At 55.1% G+C, this 22,023-nt stretch overlaps 1 long non-coding RNA gene and 1 other non-coding gene across 2 annotated transcripts; one reads left to right on the forward strand and one right to left on the reverse strand.

The window, feature by feature from the left end:
* Positions 1-1,373: 1,373 nt before the first annotated feature.
* On the reverse strand, positions 1,374-21,175 carry LOC133355508 (uncharacterized). Its single transcript, XR_009756696.1, has 4 exons — positions 20,884-21,175; positions 7,948-8,282; positions 5,754-5,906; positions 1,374-1,530 (listed from the first exon to the last, which is right to left on the reverse strand). It is a non-coding gene; the product is annotated as an uncharacterized LOC133355508 (long non-coding RNA).
* TRNAK-CUU (transfer RNA lysine (anticodon CUU)) lies at positions 11,713-11,785 on the forward strand. The gene has a single exon. It is a non-coding gene; the product is annotated as a tRNA-Lys (tRNA).
* Positions 21,176-22,023: the final 848 nt, after the last annotated feature.

Here is a 22,023-nt window from a genome sequence, read left to right on the forward strand (position 1 = left end):
TTCACGAATGCTGGCCACAATCCCAGCTCCAACTCGCAGCAAAAACAAACACGGGCGCATGTGGCTACATGTGGTGGCGGCATGGGAACGCAGACACGCACACACAAAAGACAAAGATCCCCAGTATAGCCTTAACAGACTGTAGGGGCAAGTGCTGTTAGCAAACACCTATGAAGGCCGGAACGGTACACGAGAGGGAGGTGGTGTGGCCACTACCACCACCAACACCACCAACCCCACCACCACCACCAACCCCACCACCACCAACCCCACCACCACCACCAACCCCACCACCACCAACACCACCAACCCCACCACCACCACCACCAACCCCACCACCAACACCACCAACCCCACCACCACCACCACCAACCCCACCACCACCACCAACCCCACCACCACCACCACCACCAACACCACCAACACCACCACAACCACCAACACCACCACCACAACCACCAACACCACCACCAACACCACCACCACATCATCACCAACACCACACCACCACCACCAACACCACCAACACCACCACCACAACCACCAACACCACCACCACAACCACCAACACCACCAGCACAACCACCACCACCAACACCACCAACACCACTACCAACACCACACCCACCACCAACACCACCAACACCACCAACCCCACCAACCACCACCAACCCCACTACCACCAACACCAACCACCACCAACCCCACTACACTCACCACCAACTTCACCACCAACCCCACCAACCACCACCACACCCACCACCAACACCACCAACACCACCACCACAACCACCAACACCACCACCACTACCACCAACACCACCAACACCAACCCCCACTAACCCCACCACCAACCCCACCAACCCCACCACCACCACACTCACCACCAACTTCACTACCAACCCCACCAACCACCACCACCACATCCGCCCCCCCCCCCCCACGACCCCCCCCCCCCACCTTCTCCGTCTTTCTGTTGTTTGTTGGGGGGCGCCCCCCCAACTCGCCCATCGCCCCTCGACCTCCGCCTTCTCTGGTGCCGTCCGGCGGTGGTGGTGGCGGTGGTGGTGGCGGTGGTGGCGGCGGTGGCGGTGGCGGTGGTGGCGGTGGTGGCGGTGGTGGCGGTGGTGGTGGCGGCGGTGGTGGCGGTGGTGGCGGCGGTGGCGGCGGCGGTGGTGGCGGTGGTGGTGGTGGCGGTGGTGGCGGTGGTGGTGGTGGCGGCAGCGGTGGTGGCGGCGGTGGTGGCGGTGGTGGCGGCGGTGACCCCGCGTTGACCCACGCCGCCGCTCCCCGTGGCCGCAGGCGGCACCAGCACCACGGCCGTGGCGGTGACCGTCGCTGCGCTGGCGGCGGCGGCCGTGGCCGATGTTGTGGTGGTTGTTGTTGTCGGGGTGGTGGTGGTGTTTGAGCGGGAGCCCCGTTCGTGGTTGGCCCTGGCCACGTCCCCGTTGCTCTGCGGAGGGGTGCCGTCCGGAACGTCGTACCTCGTGGTGCCCCAGGAGGTTCCCAGATGCGGACAGGAGACGTGGCCTGCACGGAAGATGGCATCAGCATCGTCGTCATCATCATCAGCATCGTCGTCATCATCATCAGCATCGTCGTCATCATCATCAGCATCGTAGTCATCATCATCAGCATCGTCGTCATCATCATCAGCATCGTCGTCATCATCATCAGCATCGTGGTCATCATCATCAGCATCGTCGTCATCATCAGCATCAGCATCGTCGTCATCATCAACAGCATCGTCGTCATCATCATCAGCATCGTCGTCATCATCATCAGCATCGTCGTTATCATCAGCAGCATCGTCGTCATCATCAGCATCAGCATCGTCGTCATCATCATCAGCATCGTCGTCATCATCATCAGCATCGTCGTCATCATCAGCATCAGCATCGTCGTCATCATCATCAGCATCGTCGTCATCATCAGCATCAGCATCGTCGTCATCATCATCAGCATCGTCGTTATCATCATCAGCATCGTCGTCATCATCATCAGCATCGTCGTCATCATCATCAGCATCGTCGTCATCATCATCATCAGCATCGTCGTCATCATCAGCAGCGTCATCACTGTGATCAGCATCATCATTGTGATCATCAACATCATTATTAGCATCTTCATCATTGGCATCAGTGTCATCATCATCAGTGTCGTCATCATCATCATTGTCATTGCCATTGTCAACTTCATCATCATCAGTGTCATCATCAGAGTCGTCATCACCCTCAGTGTCATCATCACCATCATTAGTTCATCATCATCATCATCAGTGTCAAATCATCATCATTGTCATCATCACCATCAGTGTCATCATCACAATCAGTGTCGTCATCATCATCATTGTCATCATCATCAGTGTCATCATCACCATCAGTGTCATCATCAGCATCATTGTCATCATCATCAGTGTCATCATCACCATCAGTGTCATCATCAGTATCATCATCAGTGTCATCATCACCATCAGTGTCATCATCACCATCATTGTCGTCATCACCATCAGTGTCATCATCACCATCAGTGTCATCATCATCAGTATCATCATCAGTGTCATCATCACCATCAGTGTCGTCATCATCATCAGTGTCATCATCATCATCAGTGTCAAATCATCATCAGTGTGTGAAACTACACACACACGCCCATACACACACTCTCACACACACACTCTCCCACACACACTCACACACACACACTCTCACGCACTCGCACACACACTCTCACACACACACTCACACACACTCACTCACACACTCACACACACACTATCACACACACACTCACTCAACAACAACAACCGCCATTCGCCACTAAGTGGCGGTGACGTCACCACGACACTTGTGCCAGGCCATGTGCACCTTGAGGCCACGTGAAGTGTCGAACGCCCGCTGGCAGGAGGTCATGGGGCAGACCCAGGTGCAACGGGTCGACTGATTGAGATGACCGAGATGACTGGCTGATGCACCACCTGTGCCCCCTACTGTACCAACTTGCTGTGCTTTAGCCATCTGGCGCTCCGCTCGTTGTTGTGAGCGTCGCTCCTCCGCCCTCCGTTGTTGTTGGAGGGCGACTGCCTCCAACTGCCCAGTAGCGTCCTTCACGAGCCTCCTCCACAGAGGCCGATCTTGACACCGCTGGTACCAGTCATCGGCAAGTCCACTCAGCTCCACGTCCTCCTGTACCACATCACTCCATCTCTTCTCTAGCCCGTGCCGCGCCCGTTTAGCCCTCTCGATCCGGCCGAACAAAAGCTGTTTAGGCATGCGGTGGCTGGGCATGCGGGCTACATGACCCAGCCAACGCAGCCTTGCCTACCGGAGGAGCTCACCGATGGGACTTTGCCCAGATCTTTCAAGGATTTGTGAGCTCCTCACACAATCCAGCCTGGTTAAACCCAGGATGGATCGTAGGCAGGCCAGCCTCAATGTTTCCAATCTGCGAAGATGCTCCATTAGGGGGGTCCACGTTTCGCAAGCGTAGATAAGGGATGGAATGACCGTGGCCGAGAAGACTTGAAGCTTCATGTGGAGCGACAGACGAGGTAGCTTCCACACAGCATTACGCAACCGATAAAATATAATACCGCTCGACTGATTCTGAGTGAGACCTCTGCTGTCAAACCTGTAGCCGGTCATGAGCACACTGCCCAGGTATGGGAAACTTTCCACTCTCTCCACAACCGCCCCATCACTGATTGCGAGTTGTGGGGGTGGAGTGTCCGATGGTACAAAATACCCAGGCAGGTGCTTCGTTTTGGTGGGGCTGATGGTAAGGCCCCACCTCTTAGTGGCAAGCTCCAGGTTCAGCAACAGCGCCTCCAACTCCTCCTCTGAGTGAGCAGCAATTACCAGATCATCGGCATACATAACGTGGTTGAGCAATAGGTAGCCATCCCTTGACCGCACCCGGGCATCGATCAGCCTCCCATCGTATCTGTACCAGATGGAAATTCCTCCGGTGCAGCTATTGAAGGCTTCACAGTCCACACGCACGCACACATATAATTACGGTGTATCTTGCGTCACGTTCTCCGACCCGTGTGGTTACTGTCAGCTGGCTCCCGGTGGTGAAATCCGAAGAATGTGCGGCGAGTTTATTTAATAATTTCATTGCTTTCTCAATCCTCCCGCGGATGGAGCGAGCGACTTTAATTGGTGCTCGAGATGGGCGAGCGACGTTGTTACCGCGGGCAGAGAAGGCAGCAGGCTGCCGCCCGCGCGCGCCACGATTACCGCATTCACCCGATGACAAAGATACAGACAAAGGTCCCCCGTGTAGCCTGTAACAGACTGTTTGAGGGCAAGCGCTGTTAGGGAACGGCAGCACCGATGAAGGCCGGCACGGCGCACGAAGAGTGTGTCTGGCCAGCACCACGCCCGGCCGCCTTTGTCTCACCCAGTGGCACCGCTGCCAGGTACTCATTTGAGGCTGAGTCGACCTAGGGGAGGCCGTGAGCGGGAATCGAACTCGGCTGTACGCCCGGGTCGCAGCGTAGCAGGCTGACTGCTACAACGACCTCTAACCCCAACGCCCTCTGCTCTCTGTATTTAAAAAAGCCAAATTTGATGGGTTTGCATTTTATAATTCGGTGTGCGTGTGTGTGTGTGTACGTGGCCTTCATAGGTGCTCGCTAACAGCACTTGCCCCAACAGTCTGTGAGAGGCTATACGGGGGATCTTTGTCTTTGGACGTGGGGAGCGGTAGTGCAGCGGTTAGCGCTACGAACCCGGCAACCCGAGTTCGATTCCCGCTCGCGGCCACAAACACCCAGTGACGATTATCTGAACCGGTCCTGGGCCTCCCCTAGGTCGACTCGGCCTCAAATGAGTACCTGGTGCGGTGTGTACACATACAACAATGGGGGAGACAAAGGCGGTCGGGCGTGGTGCTGGCCACCCACCCCCTCGTGTACCGTTCCGGCCTTCATCGGTGCTGCTCGCTAACAGCACTTGCCCCTACAGTATGTTGAGGCTACACGGGGCACCTTTGTCTTTGTGTGCGAGCAGGTCTGTTTAACTTTATTGACATCGGGGCACAAGTTCTCGGTGTGCCTCTTACAATAAGAGACGTAAAAACTAAATTGAGTATCGGCCACGAATTTCCCTTCTTAGGAGCCGTCCATAATTTACGTCACGCGATTTTGGACGATTTTTGACCCTCCCCCCCTCGTCACACGGCGTCACAAAAAGTCTGACCCCCCCCCCTCAAATATGACGTCACAAAGCTCTGCCCCCCCCCCCCAAAATAAAACATGCTTCAAATCGCTTTAAACTATTGTCATTGTAGTGCGTATTTAATGTGGCGCTGCACTCTGATGTTGTAGGAGAAAACAATTATTAAAAAGTCTATTTAATTAAGTAGAACAGTATTATGACTGCAGGTATTGTGGTCTATGCAAACATGACTCCTCGTAAAAAAGGTGTCAGTTTTGTTGCCAGATAAAAGGGTAAAAAACAATTATCATAAGTAGAACGTGTTGTCTATATATATTTAAAGTTGCGCATTTTAAAGTATGACGTCACATTTCTCCCCCCCCTCTCTCGTCACACATCGTCACAACTGTCTGACCCCCCCCCCCCCCAGGTGCGTGACGTCATTTATGGACGGCCCCTTAGGTGAGGCCCTTCAATTTGCCTTGGTGTCGGAGGACGACCCACAACCCCGCGCGAGGTACAAACAACGCCCACCCCCCCACAGACGGCTTCAAGAATCCCCATCGCCACGTGCACTGAGAAGTCGCGTACCGTTGCCACGGCGATGCTCCGTCTCCATGGCAACGCCGGCGGTCCTCCTGTGGGGGGCGGGTCCCAGCAGGGGCCGCCGCTGCGTCACCGCGCGCGCGAGTTGCCACGCGCCATCCTCAGCGGCGCAGAGAGACGGGGGGCTCCGAGAAGCTACTGCGGGGGGGGGCGGGGGGGGGGTAACCGGTGGGGGGGGGGGGGGGGTAACCGTGGGGGGGGGGGGGGAAGGTGAGGTATGGGGACACGGGGACAGGGAGATACAGGGACACGTGGACACGGGGACATGGGGAATATGGGGACATGGGGGACGCGGGGAAGACGGGGAAAGGGAGATACATGGACACGTGGACACGGGCACACGGGGACACGGGGACATGGGGAAAGGGAGATACATGGACACGGGAACACGGGGACATGAGGACACGTGGACACGGGGACAGGGGGACACGGGGACAGGGGGACACGGGGACACGGGGACACGGGGACACGGGGACAGGGGGACAGGGGGACACGGGGACAGGGGGACATGAGGACACGTGGACACGGGGACACGGGGACAGGGGGACACGGGGACAGGGGGACACGGGGACACGGGGACAGGGGGACAGGGGGACACGGGGACAGGGGGACACGGGGACACGGGGACACGGGGACACGGGGACATGGGGGATATGGGGACATGGGGACAAGGGGAAGACGGGGAAAGGGATATACAGGGACACGTGGACATGGGGACACGTGGACACGGGGGATATGGGGACACGGGGAAGACGGGGAAAGGGGGACACGTGGACGCGGGGCCGCGCCAGCGTGTCAATGTGCAGTCACGGGGGACACGGAGACATCTGCGGAGCCTCTTAGGCGCATGGGAAAAAATCTTTGAAATGTCTGAAATTATCTCGCGGAACTTTGAATTTAATTTACGTCCCTTGGCAAAGTCGGGGCTACAAATACCCTTCTCATCACCCAGCCCGCAGCCCTTCCTCGTCAGAGGGTGGGGGCCGTGGTATCCAGACAGCGCCGCGCCTCGCTATCAGACCTTGTGTTTGTGCTGGAGAAATCCGAAGAGCTTTGAAGCTCCTCTTCGCGGATGTCCTGTAGTTCGCGTGTGGCGTCGCGATCCCCGTGTCCCTCGGTGCCCTTACCCCGCTGTGTGCCCCTCTCTCCCCCCCTATTCTCGTAACACCGTGGGCCCCCACGTGTCCCCCCTGTATCTCCCCCCCTGTGCCCCCCTGTGCTCCCCCCCCTGTGCCCCCCCCCTGTGCTCCCCCCCCCCTGTGCCCCCCCCTGTGTCCCCCCCCCTGTGCCCCCCCTGTGCTCCCCCCCCCTCTGCCCCCCCCTGTGTCCTCCCCTGTGCCCCCCACCTCGCGTGCCCTCCCCCCCTGTGCCCCCCCCTGTGCCCCCCGTGTCCCCCCCCCGCGTGCCCCCCCCCCTGTGCCCTCCCTGTGCTCCCCCCCCCTGTGCCCCCCTCCCTGTGCCCCCCCCGTGCCCTCCCCTGTGCCCCCCCTGTGCCCCTCCCTTGTGTCCCCCTCCCTGTGTCCCCCCCCTGTGCCCCCCCCCCTGTGCTCCCCCCCCCTGTGCCCCCCCTTGTGCTCCCCCCCCCTGTGCCCCCCCTGTGTCCCCCCCCTGTGCCCCCCCTCTGTGCTCCCCCCCCTGTGCTCCCCCCCCCTGTGCCCCCCCCTGTGTCCCCCCCCTGTGCCCCCCCCCTGTGTCCCCCCCCCTGTGCCCCCCCTGTGCCCCCCCCCCCTGTGCTCCCCCCTGTGTCCCCCCCCTGTGCCCCCCCCCCTGTGCTCCCCCCCCCTGTGCCCCCCTGTGCTCCCCCCCCTGTGCTCCCCCCCCCTGTGCCCCCCCCTGTGCTCCCCCCCCTGTGCCCCCCCCTGTGTCCCCCCCCCCTGTGCCCCCCCCCTGTGTCCCCTCCCCTGTGCCCCCCCCTGTGTCCCCTCCCCTGTGCCCCCCCCTGTGTCCCCCCCCTGTGCCCCCCCCCCTGTGCTCCCCCCCCCTGTGCCCCCCCCTGTGCTCCCCCCCCTGTGCTCCCCCCCCCTGTGCCCCCCCCTGTGCTCCCCCCCTGTGCCCCCCCCTGTGTCCCCCCCCCCTGTGCCCCCCCCCTGTGTCCCCTCCCCTGTGCCCCCCCCTGTGTCCCTTCCCCTGTGCCCCCCCCCTGTGTCCCCCCTCTGTGCCCCCCCCCCGTGCCCCCCACCTCGCGACTGTTGGAGGCTGCCAGGCTGCGCGCCGCTCTCTGCCGGGCTGCTCATGGAGTCCTCGCGACGGGCGGGGGGGGGGCGCCTCGGCAGGTAGAGAGGTCACGGGGGGGGTGGGAGGTGAAAGGTCACGGGGGGGGGAGGTCGCGGGGGGGTGGGCGAGAGGTCACAGGGGGGCCCCACTCCACCCGGCAACGGTCCCGGGGTAGAACCTCAACCCCCCCCCCCACCACCCCCAGCGGACGTGGGGTCACGACCTCGTGACCTCGCGACCTCGTGACCTCGTGACCTTGGGGCTGTCGGTGACCGCGCGCACGCAGGACCCTCCGACTCCCTGGAACAAAGACAAAGATCCCCCCTGTAGCCTCAACAGACTGTTGGGGCAAGTGCTGTTAGCGAGCACTTATGAAGGCCGGCACGGCACACGAGGGGGTGGGTGGCCAACACCACGCCCGGCCGCCTTTGTCTCCCCTGTGGCGATATTTACTACACACCGCACCGGGTACCAATTTGAGGCCGAGTCGACCTAGGGGAGGCACAGGAACGGTTAAAATGATCGTCACTGGGTGTTGGCCGTGAGCAGGAATCGAACCCGGGTCGCCAAGTTCGTAGCGCTGCGTAGCGCTAACCACTGCGCCACCGCTCCCTTGAACACACACACACACACGCGCAGACCCTTCGACTCACTTGAACACCTTCTCGGTTCTTTCGGTAAAGTCACGTAGAAGGGAAATAATAAAATAATAAAAATAAACATAACCAGGTCTGTCGGGGAGACAGACAGGTTCTCCACCTGAGGACGGCTGCTTGCGTTGTGGCCGAAACGTCGTGATAATTATTTTATTATGTTTTATTTTTATTATTTTATTATTTCCCTTCTACGTGACTTTACCGAAAGAACCAAGAAGATGAATCCCTGCAGTCACGAAAGAAGCTTTACATCGAAATCACTTGAACACACACGAACACAAGCTCAAGGTCAATAGGTCATCACGGCCAAATACTTTTCACACCTCCCCATCGCTCGCTTCCTTTCAGGCGGACAGAGCCGCTCGGCGCTTGTGACCCCCCGTGACCCCGTGTCCCGTACCCCCCAATCGGCCCCCTTGCGCCCACGTGGCCTCCTCGTGTTGCCCCTGATCCTGGTCAGCCCGGCTCTGTTATCCTTCTCGCCGCACCTTCGATTAGCACGGCTGGCTACGTGAGTCGCCTACAGCAGTTCGACAAACGCAGGTCGTGGCGTAAAGCGCTTGCGATCTTCGTCGGCAAAAGCAAAACAACAACAACAACAAACACCATTGGAACACGTCATTTGCCAGTAGCAAAATATGATAATTGGGTTTTTACCCTTTTATCTGGCAACAAAACTGACACCTTTTTTTTTACAAGGAGTCATGTTTGCATTGACCACAATACCTGCGGTCGGAATGAAAACAAAAAACACAACTCTGATAATGTATGCACTGTCCTTGAAGTTGATTGGTCCACACCCGAGACAGCTTTCCTTAGAGCCTAGTCTCACATGGTGTTGGACCAGATGACGCCAAAAGGCGCACAACTCAAAGACAATGCACCATTGCCAATTATGGACTCAGATTATTGTCCTATCATCTCATAGAGTCCCTGGCACGTAATAATATGCTACACAGTGGCAGTGGGGGTCGCAAAATACCGATGTATTACTAATAAACCACGTGTAGTAGCTACTACAGCTACTACACGTGTAGTAGTAGCTACTACACGTGTAGTAGTAGCTACATATGTAGTAGCTACGGGCCCCGCACTTTCAAGGGCCCCGCGCTTAATGCTTTCAAGCTATCAATTCCGGTTCAGTGATTCTGCACTTGCTCTATCACTATAGTACTATACCGCCTTCAACTTTTATGAACGACTGGGTGTTTAAGTTGAGCGATTTGTCGTAGTATCTGGCTGTGTAGCAAATACAAAAAATACAATTACTGTACTGTGCAAGTAAAAAATGTGTGTTTTAGTATGTATGTGTTTTAATATTTACCCGTTTAAAAAAATAAGATATGCTACAGGCCCCGCACTAGCTTAACCCGGCACTGTCTATTACTATAGTACTATACTGCCTTAAACTTTGTATTAACGACTGGGTGTTTAAGTTGAGCGAATTTGTGGTATTATCCGGCTGTGTAGCAAATAAAAAAAATACAATTACTTTACTTTGCAAGTTAAAAATGTCTTTAATATTAATTTTTTTTAAATTAGGACCCCTTTATAACAACATATCCTACGGGATATGTCAAATCCAGAATATCCTACGGGCCCCGCACTCAGTCCCTGCTGACACAGCGCAAACCTCTCCACCCATCCGCACCACCGTGCAGAATGTGAAGACGGAGTGATGCTGCTGATGATGATGTTGTTGCTGCTGCTGCTGCTGATGATGCTGTTGTTGCTGCTGTTGTTGTTGTGTTTGCCGTGAGCGCGTGACGGACTCTGCGTTTTGCGTCGACGCTGAGCGCGGTGGTTCGCGCGCTGTCCTGCGCCTCCCCTAGGTCGACTCAGCCGCAAATGAGTCACACGATGCGGTGTGTAAACGATCGCTACTGGGGGAGACAAAGGCGGCCGGGTGTGGTGCTGGCCACCCACCCCATCCGCGTGCCGTGCCCAGCCATCATAGGTGCTACTCGCTAACAGCACTTGCCCCGACTGTCCGTTCAGGCTACACGGGTGATCTTTATCTTTGTTTGTACGTGGGGAGCGGTGGCGCAGTGGTTTGCGCACTGCGTTCGGAATCCGCCGAACCAGAGTTCGATTCCAGCTCAGGACCAATAACAGTGGCGATCATTTGACGAAGTTGGTGCGTGTGTGTGTATCAGTTTAATCCGTATTCGCTAACAACACTTGCCCCAACAACCTACAGAGCCTACACGGGTGATCTTTGCCTGTGTGCTCTTCACGCGTGTCTAATCCGTGTTCGCTCACAGCACTTGCCCCAACAACCTACGGAGCCTACACGGGTGATCTTTGCCTGTGTGGTCTTCACGCGTGTCTAATCCGTGTTCGCTCACAGCACTTGCCCCAACCATTCTACGGAGGCTACACGGGTGATCTTTGCCTGTGTGGTCTTCACGCGTGTCTAATCCGTGTTCGCTCACAGCACTTGCCCCAACCATTCTACGGAGGCTACACGGGTGACCTTTGCCTGTGTGGTCTTCACGCGTGTCTAATCCGTGTTCGCTCACAGCACTTGCCCCAACAACCTACGGAGCCTACACGGGTGATCTTTGCCTGTGTGGTCTTCACGCGTGTCTAATCCGTGTTCGCTCACAGCACTTGCCCCAACCATTCTACGGAGGCTACACGGGTGATCTTTGCCTGTGTGGTCTTCACGCGTGTCTAATCCGTGTTCGCTCACAGCACTTGCCCCAACCATTCTACGGAGGCTACACGGGTGACCTTTGCCTGTGTGGTCTTCACGCGTGTCTAATCCGTGTTCGCTCACAGCACTTGCCCCAACAACCTACGGAGCCTACACGGGTGATCTTTGCCTGTGTGCTCTTCACGCGTGTCTAATCCGTGTTCGCTCACAGCACTTGCCCCAACAACCTACGGAGCCTACACGGGTGACCTTTGCCTGTGTGGTCTTCACGCGTGTCTAATCCGTGTTCGCTCACAGCACTTGCCCCAACAACCTACGGAGGCTACACGGGTGACCTTTGCCTCTGCAAGTGAGTCACCGTCACACGTGGTACGAGTTAACTCTTAAACACAGCTGACGCGCCTGATGCGTATCCGCCCGGCTAGCTCAGTCGGTAGAGCATGAGACTCTTAATCTCAGGGTCGTGGGTTCGAGCCCCACGTTGGGCGAGAGATTATTTTTATTTAGTGTTTATATATTTTTTTGTATCAACTCTTAATCTCAGGGTCGTAGGTTCGAGCCCCACGTTGGGCGAGAGATTATTTTTATTTAGTGTTTATATATTTTTTTGTATCAACTCTTAATCTCAGGGGTCGCGGGTTCGAACCCCACGTTAGGGCTGAGATATATTTTTTTAATTGTTATTTATTATTGATTATTTTTTTAAACTCTTAATCTCAGGGCCGTGGGTTCGAACCCTACGTTAGGGGAGATATATATATATATATTTTTTAATTGTTATTTATTATTGCTTATTTTTTAAACGCTTAATCTTAGGGCCGTGGGTTCGAACCCCACGTTAGGGCTGAGGTATATTTTTTTAATTGTTATTTATTATTGCTTATGTTTTAAACGCTTAATCTTAGTGCCGTGGGTTCGAGCTCCACGTTTGGCGAGAGATATAAATGTTTTAATTGTTATTTATTATAGCTTTTAGTTTTTTATTAATCAACTCTTAATCTGAGGGCCGTGGTTTCAAGCCCCACGTTGGAGATTGATTGTTTTTTATTTGTTATCTATTATTGATTTTATTTATCAACTCTTAATCTCAGGGGCCGTGGGTTCGAGTACCATATTGGGCGAGAGATAATTTGTTATTTACAACTAGCTGTACTACCCGGCTTTGCCCGAGACTTGGATTCACCACACCCGGCCGCCTTTGTCTCCCCAGTGGCGATGTTCACACACCACACCAGTTACTCGTTTGAGGCTGAGTCGACCTAGGGGAGGCCCAGGACCTGTTCAAATAATCGTCACCGGTGGTTTGTTAATATTGATTATTTTTGAATCCTTTATATTAAGTTCACTTGCTTGCTTGCACGCTTACAACCGTGCAAATCTTTCGGTCGTTTTTAAACCCACTTCCCGTGATCCAATCGAGCTGACATTTTGCACACAGACTCGTTGTGCGTGACAATTTATTTTCGTGAAAATTTTTTTCAAAAATTTGACACTTTTTAGGATTTTTTTTTATATTTAATTACCAATTGCTTAATGGTGGCAGGCAATCATGTGACCCATAGGTGGCAGCCATCTCAAGCCAGAGGACGAGAGGACTCTAGCCGCCACGCATATAAAGGATTTATAGTGAAAAACTTTTGTTTTTACGGGTTAATTTTTTATGAATCTCAATCTGGAACACTCTTCCTTCACATATTAGAAAGCCGCGGGCGCTCTGCACTTTTAAATCATCTAGATAGAAAACGAATTAGTTTAAAACTCCTTTTTGTGTTTAGTTCGTTGTCCTTCCAACCGGCACCTACGATTTGCACGGTTGGCTACGTACGGCGCGAAAGAAGTTCAACATACAGCACATGCGTACCCTTCCTGGCAATGAAAAAAGTTTCAAATCTAATGAAAACAACAAGTGTTCAGATTTAGATTTAAAGCTTTCGTGACTGCGGGGATTCATATTCTTGGTTCTTTCGGTAAAGTCACGTAGAAGGGAAACAATACAAAGTTGAACAATATTTATTTTATTATTTCCCTTCTACGTGACTTTACCGAAAGAACCAAGAATAAGTGTTCAGATGTTCAAACGCCAAATCGATGCCTTCTGCACGGCTTCGAGTCTGCATTAGCCGCACGATCTCTTTGATGTCTGGACATCTTGACGCGTGTTTTATATTGCCAGAAAGGCTAAAACCTCGTCTCGTTGTTTTAGTTTGTTTTTAATAAATTTTATACTGCCAACAAAAAGTTCCCATAGAATCTTCATCTGCAAATCATCTTCATAACAAGCAATGCAGTATGGGAGTGATAGTGATGATACTACCGCTTTGTCAATCCACTGCTGGATGAACGCATCCACCCCAAGTCGATGTCGTCTGTCGCGAACCATCCCCGCCAGGCAATCAATCCGCCCAGCACCCGTGCCCACACGGAGCCGATCGAACCATCGCTCCATCTCCCCTCCGTGGACGTTCCTCACTCGGGCGCGTTCCATCCCTCGGCTGCCAACTCCGTGATGAGTCTCGGCCACGGTCATCGGGCCCCTTCTAGCCGTGACGGGTCCCTGCCCAAACCCGACCCCTGACGCCTGCTGCTGCTGTATATTTGGAGTTTGCGTGTCTCTCTCTCATCATCATCACGGTGGCTAGGACATGTTAACTACCTCGCCTGGTATACAGGAGGTCGTGGGTTCGATCCCGATCCCGACCCCTGACGCCTGCTGCTGCTGTATATTTGGAATTTGCGTGTCTCTCTCTCATCATCATCACGGTGGCTAGGACATGTTAACTACCTCGCCTGGTATACAGGAGGTCGTGGGTTCGATCCCGATCCCGACCCCTGACGCCTGCTGCTGCTGTATATTTGGAGTTTGCGTGTCTCTCTCTCATCATCATCACGGTGGCTAGGACATGTTAACTACCTCGCCTGGTATACAGGAGGTCGTGGGTTCGATCCCGATCCCGACCCCTGACGCCTGCTGCTGCTGTATATTTGGAATTTGCGTGTCTCTCTCTCATCATCATCACGGTGGCTAGGACATGTTAACTACCTCGCCTGGTATACAGGAGGTCGTGGGTTCGATCCCGATCCCGACCCCTGACGCCTGCTGCTGCTGATATTTGGAGTTTGCGTGTCTCTCTCTCTCATCATCATCACGGTGGCTAGGAGATGTTAACTACCTCGCCTGCTATACAGGAGGTTGTGGGTTCGATCCCGACCCTGACGCCTGCTGCTGTATATTTGGAGTTTGCGTGTCTCTCTCATCATCATCATCACGGTGGCTAGGAGATGTTAACTACCACGCCTGGTATACAGGAGGTCGTGGGTTCGATCCCAACCCTGACGCCTGCTGCTGCTGTATATTTGGAGTTTGCGTGTCTCTCATCATCATCACGGTGGCTAGGAGATGTTAACTACCACGCCTGGTGTACAGGAGGTCGTGGGTTTGACCCCAACCCTGCCGCCTGTTGTATATTCGAAGTTTGCGTTTCTCTCTCCCCGTGGTCGCGTGGATTTTTCTCTTGGTCCTATTGTTCCCTCCACATTTAGAATCAACATGCATTAAGATTAGTTACATGATTTTGGTGCTATACATGTCAAAAAAATGGACCGCTTTGTTGAGCTATAATTTTTTCCCCAGGTCGCTTCTGAAAAATAATTTTATAACCTCAACGGGCTTTGCCTGGAATGGTGGGGATGGTTTAGTTTTATTTGTATGTATTATAATGAATACGCGTTTCACGTATTTGGCCGCAATGTATTTCCACATTCCACGTGATATGTCGATTCTTTGAGCTATCATTTGTGACTAGATAGCTTCTGAAGACAGTAGCTACATCGTTCAAGTGGACCTTATCTGATACGAAACAAACAGTTTAGTTCATCGTTTTATCATCAATGAGTCACGAGCGGGAGACGAACTTATACCAGCATTGGCAACTTGTACTACTTACGCAAGCACTGTATTAGACAAAGACAAAGATCCCTCCCCACCCCGTATAGCTTCAACGGACTTTCGGGGCAAGTGCTGTTCGCGAGCACCTATGAAGGCCGGCACGGCACACGCGGGAGTGGACTTGCCAGCACCACGCCCGGCCGCCTTTGTCTCTCTAACCGCTACGCTACCGCTCCCCCCACTTTATTAGATACACACACACACACATACCAGTGTGCGTGCGTGCATACCTGGAATACCCTAGGTATGTCGCAGCGGTTAAACGCGCGCGTGTGTGCGTGCGTGTGCGTGTGTGCGTGTGCGTGCGTGTGCGCGTGTGTGTGTACGTGTGTGTGTACGTGCGTGTGCGCGTGTGTGTGTGTGTACGTGTGTGTGCATGTGTGTGCGTGTGTGCGTGTGTACGTGTGTGTACGTGCGTGTGCGCGTGTGTGTGCGTGTGTGTGTGCGTGTGTGTGCGCGTGTGTGTGCGTGTGTGTGCGTGTGTATGTATGTACGTGTGTGTGTGCGTGTGTATGTGCGTGTGTGTGTGCGTGTGTGTATGTACATGTGTGTGTGCATGTGTGTGCGTGTGTGTGTGTGTACGCTTTCCGAACCTTCCAGTTTGGGGGTTGCGTTCACATTGTTGTCAACGACCGATGTTTCCGACACAAGATGTGATCACGGCAGAGGGTGACGGTGTCACTCTGAGCACAGAGGAGTGCGTGGAGTTCTAGCAGCACTCCCCAATCTTACTGGCACCAGGAACCGCTTTCGTGGAAGACAATTCTTTCACGGACCGGGGGTGGGGGGGGGGGGTCAGGGTCATCATTGGGTCTTTCCCTCTTTTCAAAGAAGCTCTCCAGCGAAGTTTGTTTGTTACTCATTTTGGCTACTCGGGGCTAGCAGCTCGTGGGCTTAACCAAAACCCCGTGACTGAGACCGGCACCGGTCTGCGGCCCGGGGGTTAATGGGGACCTCTGGGCAGAGGTCGCAAACGGGTTTTGATTCCTTACCCGTATCCGTACCCGGCCGCACCAGGGTCGCAAACGGGTACCCGATACCCGTACCCTACCCGATACCCGGCCGGGTACGGGTAGCCGGGTATCGGGTAGGGTACGGATATCGGGTACCCGATTGCGACCTCTGGGATGAAGCCACGTTGCAGGCGCGGGTGGGTTGATTTTAGGAACTCGAATTGTGAGAAGAGACAAGACGTTGGGAAATGAGTGACAAACGTTGACTCACCAGTGACTCACGGTCTACCCGTACCCGGCCGCACCAGGGTCGCAAACGGCTACCCGTAACCGTACCCGGCCGGGTACGGGTAGCCGTGTATCGGGTAGCGTACGGGTATCGGGTACCCGGTTGCGACATCTGCCCCTGGGTTAGAGGACACGCGCGCAAGTCTGAGACGTCCGTCACGATGAGATTCGTGCATCGGCAGAGGAGAGAGCGCGATGGAGATGATGCGAGATGCGTGCTTGGAGATGATGCTTTGAGAGACGGAGGAGGAGGGGGGGGACACGTGGACGAGAGAGCGAGAGAGAGAAGTTAAATTGTCAAGGTCGACGTAATTATCGGCTCGTTACAGGACGCGTCACAGCCAGACGAAGATGATTATGGTTCGCGGTCGAGGCGATTCAAGGAGCGAGCGGCAGCCGAGGGGGTGGGACGTCCACGGTGGAGATGGAGCGACGGAATCGACGGGCGCGTTGCGTACGGGGGGCGCGTTGCTGGGTCGCAGGATCGCGCGCGAATTTGCCGGTGGATTTCTGATGTTTTCATTCAGCAGTGGATCAACCATGGCTGCTACTGCTGATGATGATGTTGATGATGATGCTGATGTTGTTGTGTGCGCTTTGTCCGCTATCTGTTGGATTTATTGTCACACTCCGCTGGAGGCGAATTACTCGGTCCGCCGGTTTTTGCCTGGTCATGCATCATACACACATCACACACGCATGATGCACGCATGATGCACGCTTCGTACACGCACGGAGTCTTCAGCAACCCGCGTTGACCAGCGTGGTGAAGTATGGCCAATTAACCCTCAGCCTGCAGTGGATTCGCAAACGGGCCGCAAAACAAAGACAAAGATCCCCCGTGTAGCCTTCACAGACTGTAGGGGCAAGTGCTGTTAGCGAGCACCTATGAAGGCCGGCACGGTACACGAGGGGGTGGGTGGCCAGCACCACGCCCGACCGCCTTTGTCTCCCCAGTGGCGATGCTTACACACCGCACCAGGTACTCGTTTGAGGCTGAGTCGACCTAGGGGAGGCCCAGGACCGGTTTAGATAATCTTCACTGGTGTGTTGGCCGTGAGCGGGAATCGAACCCGGGTCGCCCGGGTTCATATCGCAGCGTAGCGCGCTAACCGCTGCACCACCGCTCCCCACGCCATAGCTAATGTCACGACGGCGCTTGTGCCAGGCTAGGTTCACGCAAAGACAAATATCGCCCGTGTCGCCTTTGACGGACTGCTGGGGAAATGCTGAGGCACAGGAGCAAGCGAGCGGGGTGGCCACCAGCGACCACGCCCGGACGTCTTTGTCTCTCTCCCCTCTCCCCCAGACCCGGTATTGATTTGAGGCTGAGTCGACCTCGGAGAGGACCGGCACGACTGGCTACGTACGATCAGGGCCGGATTAAGGCGTGGGGGGCTTTAGGGGGGCCTCGTCAGCTGGAGTGCCTCCACAGATGAAGTGAGAAGTTATTTTATTTGTGAATGCTAAACTTTTATTTTTCTTTAACTTTGTTCTTCTTTTGAAAGTATTACTGGGGGGTGGTGGGGTGGGGGGGCTCACATACCCTGTAGCCCCCAGGAGCCTACACAATCTTAATCCGACCCTGCGTACGGTGCGAAAGAAATTCAACGCTCACCGCTGCCCCCCCGCTACACACAAAGAACAAAGATCCCCCATATAGCCTTAACAGACTGTAGGGGCAAGTGCTGTTAGCGAGCACCTATGAAGGCCGGAACGGCACACGAGGAGGTGGGTGGCCAGCACCACGCCCGACCGCCTTTGTCTCCCTAGTGGCGATGTTTACACACCGCACCAGTTACTCATTTGAGGCTGAGTCGACCTAGGGGAGGCCCGGGGCCTGTTCAGATAAGCGTCACTGGTGTTTGCCGTGAGCGGGAATCGAACTCGTATCACTGGGTTCATAGCGCAGCGCGCTAACCACTACACTATCGCTCCCCCGCTACACACACACACAAAGACAAAGGTCTCCCGTATAGCCTTCAACAGACAGTTGGGGCAAGTGCTGTTTAGCGAGTAGCAGCACCTATGAAGGCCGGCACGGCACACGAGGGGGTGGGTGGCCAGCAACCCACGCCCGACCGCCTTTGTCTCCCCTGTGGCGATGCTTACACACCGCACCGGGTACTCATTTGAGGCCGAGTCAACCTAGGTGCGGCCCAGGACCGGTCCGGATAATCGTCACCGCGCGGTGGTGGCCGTGAGCGGCAATCGAACTCCGTGTCACAGCCGGGTTGGTAGCGCAGCGTAGCGCTAACCGCTGCGCCACCGCTCCCCACGCAGACACCGAGACGGCACGCTGCAGGGTAGACTGCAGCGGCTCTGTGACCCCCCCCGCCCCCCACTTATCTCCCCGAGGCCGTGACACAACGCCGGTCCCTGCCACTCGCCCCTGACCCCCGGACGCCTCGGGGCAGGCAGACAGCGATTGTCTGCATCATCGCAGACCTCACGTCGCTGTGTGTGTGTCTGTGTCTGTGTCGCTGTGTGTCTCTCTGTGTCTGTGTTGCTGTGTCTCTCTCTGTCTGTCTGTGTCGCCGTGTGTCTCTCTCTGTGTCGCTGTGTCTCTCTCTCTGTGTGTCTGTGTCGCTGTGTCTGTCTGTGTCGCTGTGTGTCTCTCTCTGTGTCTGTGTCGCTGTGTCTCTCTCTGTGTCTGTCTGTGTCGCTGTGTCTCTCTCTCTGTGTCTGTCTGTGTCGCTGTGTCTCTCTCTGTGTCTGTCTGTGTCGCTGTGTGTCTCTCTCTGTGTCTGTCTGTGTCGCTGTGTGTCTCTCTCTGTGTCTGTGTCGCTGTGTGTCTCTCTCTCTGTGTCTGTGTCGCTGTGTCTCTCTGTGTCTGTGTCGCTGTGTGTCTCTCTCTGTGTCTGTGTCGCTGTGTGTCTCTCTCTGTGTCTGTGTCGCTGTGTGTCTCTCTCTGTGTCTGTGTCGCTGTGTGTCTCTCTCTCTGTGTCTGTGTCGCTGTGTCTCTCTGTGTCTGTGTCGCTGTGTCTCTCTCTCTCTGTGTCTGTGTCGCTGTGTTTCTCTCTGTGTCTGTCTGTGTCGCTGTGTGTCTCTCTCTTTCTGTGTCTGTGTCGCTGTGTCACTCTCTCTGTGTCTGTGCGCGTGTTGTGGTAGTGGTTTGGGAGCGGTAGTGTAGCAGTTAGCGCTACGCTGCGCTAACCGCACAGACAGACAGACACACACACAACAACAACAACAACAACCGCCATTCGCCACTAAGTGGCGGTGACGTCACCACGATGCTTGTGCCAGGCCAAGTGCACCTTGAGGCCACGTGAAGTGTCGAAAGCCCGCTGGCAGGAGGTCACGGGGCAGACCCAGGTGCCACTGGTCGACTGACCGAGATGACCGAGATGACTGGCTGATGCACCACCTGTGCCCCCTACTGTGCCAACTTGCTGTGCTTTAGCCACCCGGCGCTCCGCTCGTTGTTGTGAGCGTCGCTCCTCCGCCCTCCGTTGTTGTTGGAGGGCGACTGCCTCCAACTGCCCAGTAGCGTCCTTCACGAGCCTCCTCCACTGAGGCCGATCTTGACACCGCTGGTACCAGTCATCGGCAAGTCCACTCAGCTCCACGTCCTCCTGTACCACATCACTCCATCTCTTCTCCAGCCCGTGCCGCGCCCGTCTAGCCCCCTCGATCCGGCCGAACAAAAGCTGTTTAGGCATGCGGTGGCTGGGCATGCGGGCTACATGACCCAGCCAACGCAGCCTTGCCTGCCGGAGGAGCTCACTGATGGGACTTTGCCCAGATCTTTCAAGGATTTGTGAGCTCCTCACACAATCCAGCCTGGTTAAACCCAGGATGGATCGTAGGCAGGCCAGCCTAAATGTTTCCAACCGGCGAAGATGCTCCACCAGGGGGGTCCACGTCTCGCAAGCGTAGAGAAGGGAGGGAATGACCGTGGCCGAGAAGACCTGAAGCTTCGTGCGGAGCGACAGACCAGGTAGCTTCCACACAGCGTTACGCAACCGATGAAAAGATATTGCCGCTCGACTGATTCGGAGTGAGACCTCTGCTGATAGACTGGAGCCGGTCATAAGCATACTGCCCAGGTATGGGAAACTCTTTCCACAACTGCCCCATCACCGATCGGGAGTTGTGTGGGTGGAGTGTCCGATGGTACAAAATACCCAGACAGGTGCTTAGTTTTGGTGGGGCTGATGGTAAGGCCCCACCTCTTAGTGGCACGCTCCAGTCTCAGCAGCAGCGTCTCCAAATCCTCCTCTGAATGAGCAGCTATTACCAAATCATCGGCATACTTAACGTGGCGCTGCTGCTGAGACACACACACACAGACACACACACAGACACACACACAGACACACACACACAGACACACACAGACACACACACACAGACACACACAGACACACAGACACACACACACACAGACACATACCTTCACTCTTCTCGTCACCGCTGCCGTCGTAGTTTCATCTCCTCTTCACCTCCCTGCCCTTCTCTCTGTCTCTCTCTCCCTGCCCTTCTCTCCCTGCCCTTCTCTCCCTGCCCTTCTCTCTACCCTCTCCCTACCAGTCCCCTCTCTACACCCAACTCTCCGTATTTGTTTTTGGGAGTTTTACTCCTTCACCCAGACTTTGAAACCTTCGGCGCGCGCGCACGCCACGAGTTTTGTTTGAGGTGTCGACTAAAAGTTCAGCGTCGAGGGCTTGAAGCTCACGGCAGCAGGAGCAGCAGCAGCAGGAGGAGCAGCAGCAGCAGCAGGAGGAGCAGCAGCAGCAGGAGGAGCAGCAGGAGGGGGGAGAGCCACGGCTGGGCGGAGTTGTGGCTGACATCACCCCTCGTCAGTCAACCTCCTCAAACTCTCTCTCTCTCTTGTTTTTTTACGATCACAGGAAACAAGAAGATGTTCGGTGTAGTCGGCACTTTGCTTCGTTCATCATTTCGGTTTTTTGTGTGTGTTTTTCCCCAATGCTTTGCTTTATGTGCCCCCCCCCCTCCCCTGTTTAAATGAAATATTTCACGAAAAATGTCACGCTCTGCTCTCCTCCTTCTTACCCCCCCCCCCTTGTCTTGTGGTTGTTGTTGTTGTTTGACTTGCATCCCACTGGGATTTTTGCACACAGCGTTGGTGTACGGTGCTTTTTTCTGCAACAGTTTGCTGTCTTTTCTTGGATTTTCTGTTTGCACCCAGTCACATATTCACTTTAAGATGTTTTTTTGTTAATGTTTTTTGTTTGTTGCGGTTGCACCCTATCAAGAGCCGAATGGCTCACAGGGCTCTATACCTAATACATGAACTTGAACTTGAACTCCCTCTTCCTTCGGATTTGTTCCTGAGACGCAGTTCGATTTGTCTCGTTCACGGCCGCGTGGTGTCGGCGATCGTGCCGTGCCCGTTCGTGCGTTTATTGTCGCGGTGAACAAACTCTCGAGGCACGAGGCACATGGCTGGAAACGTCGAGCGGTCAGCGACAAACCGAACTCGCATCCAGGTTCTTAAAAGGATAGAGAGAGAGGGAGAGATGAACCACGGGTACTCGCAGCCGAACGAGGATATTTGATGTGGCCGCTTGCG

This window comes from Lethenteron reissneri, chromosome 51 (genome assembly GCF_015708825.2).
Source record: "Lethenteron reissneri isolate LAM-NWPU_2019-01 chromosome 51, ASM1570882v1, whole genome shotgun sequence".
NCBI classification, from domain to species: domain Eukaryota; kingdom Metazoa; phylum Chordata; class Hyperoartia; order Petromyzontiformes; family Petromyzontidae; genus Lethenteron; species Lethenteron reissneri.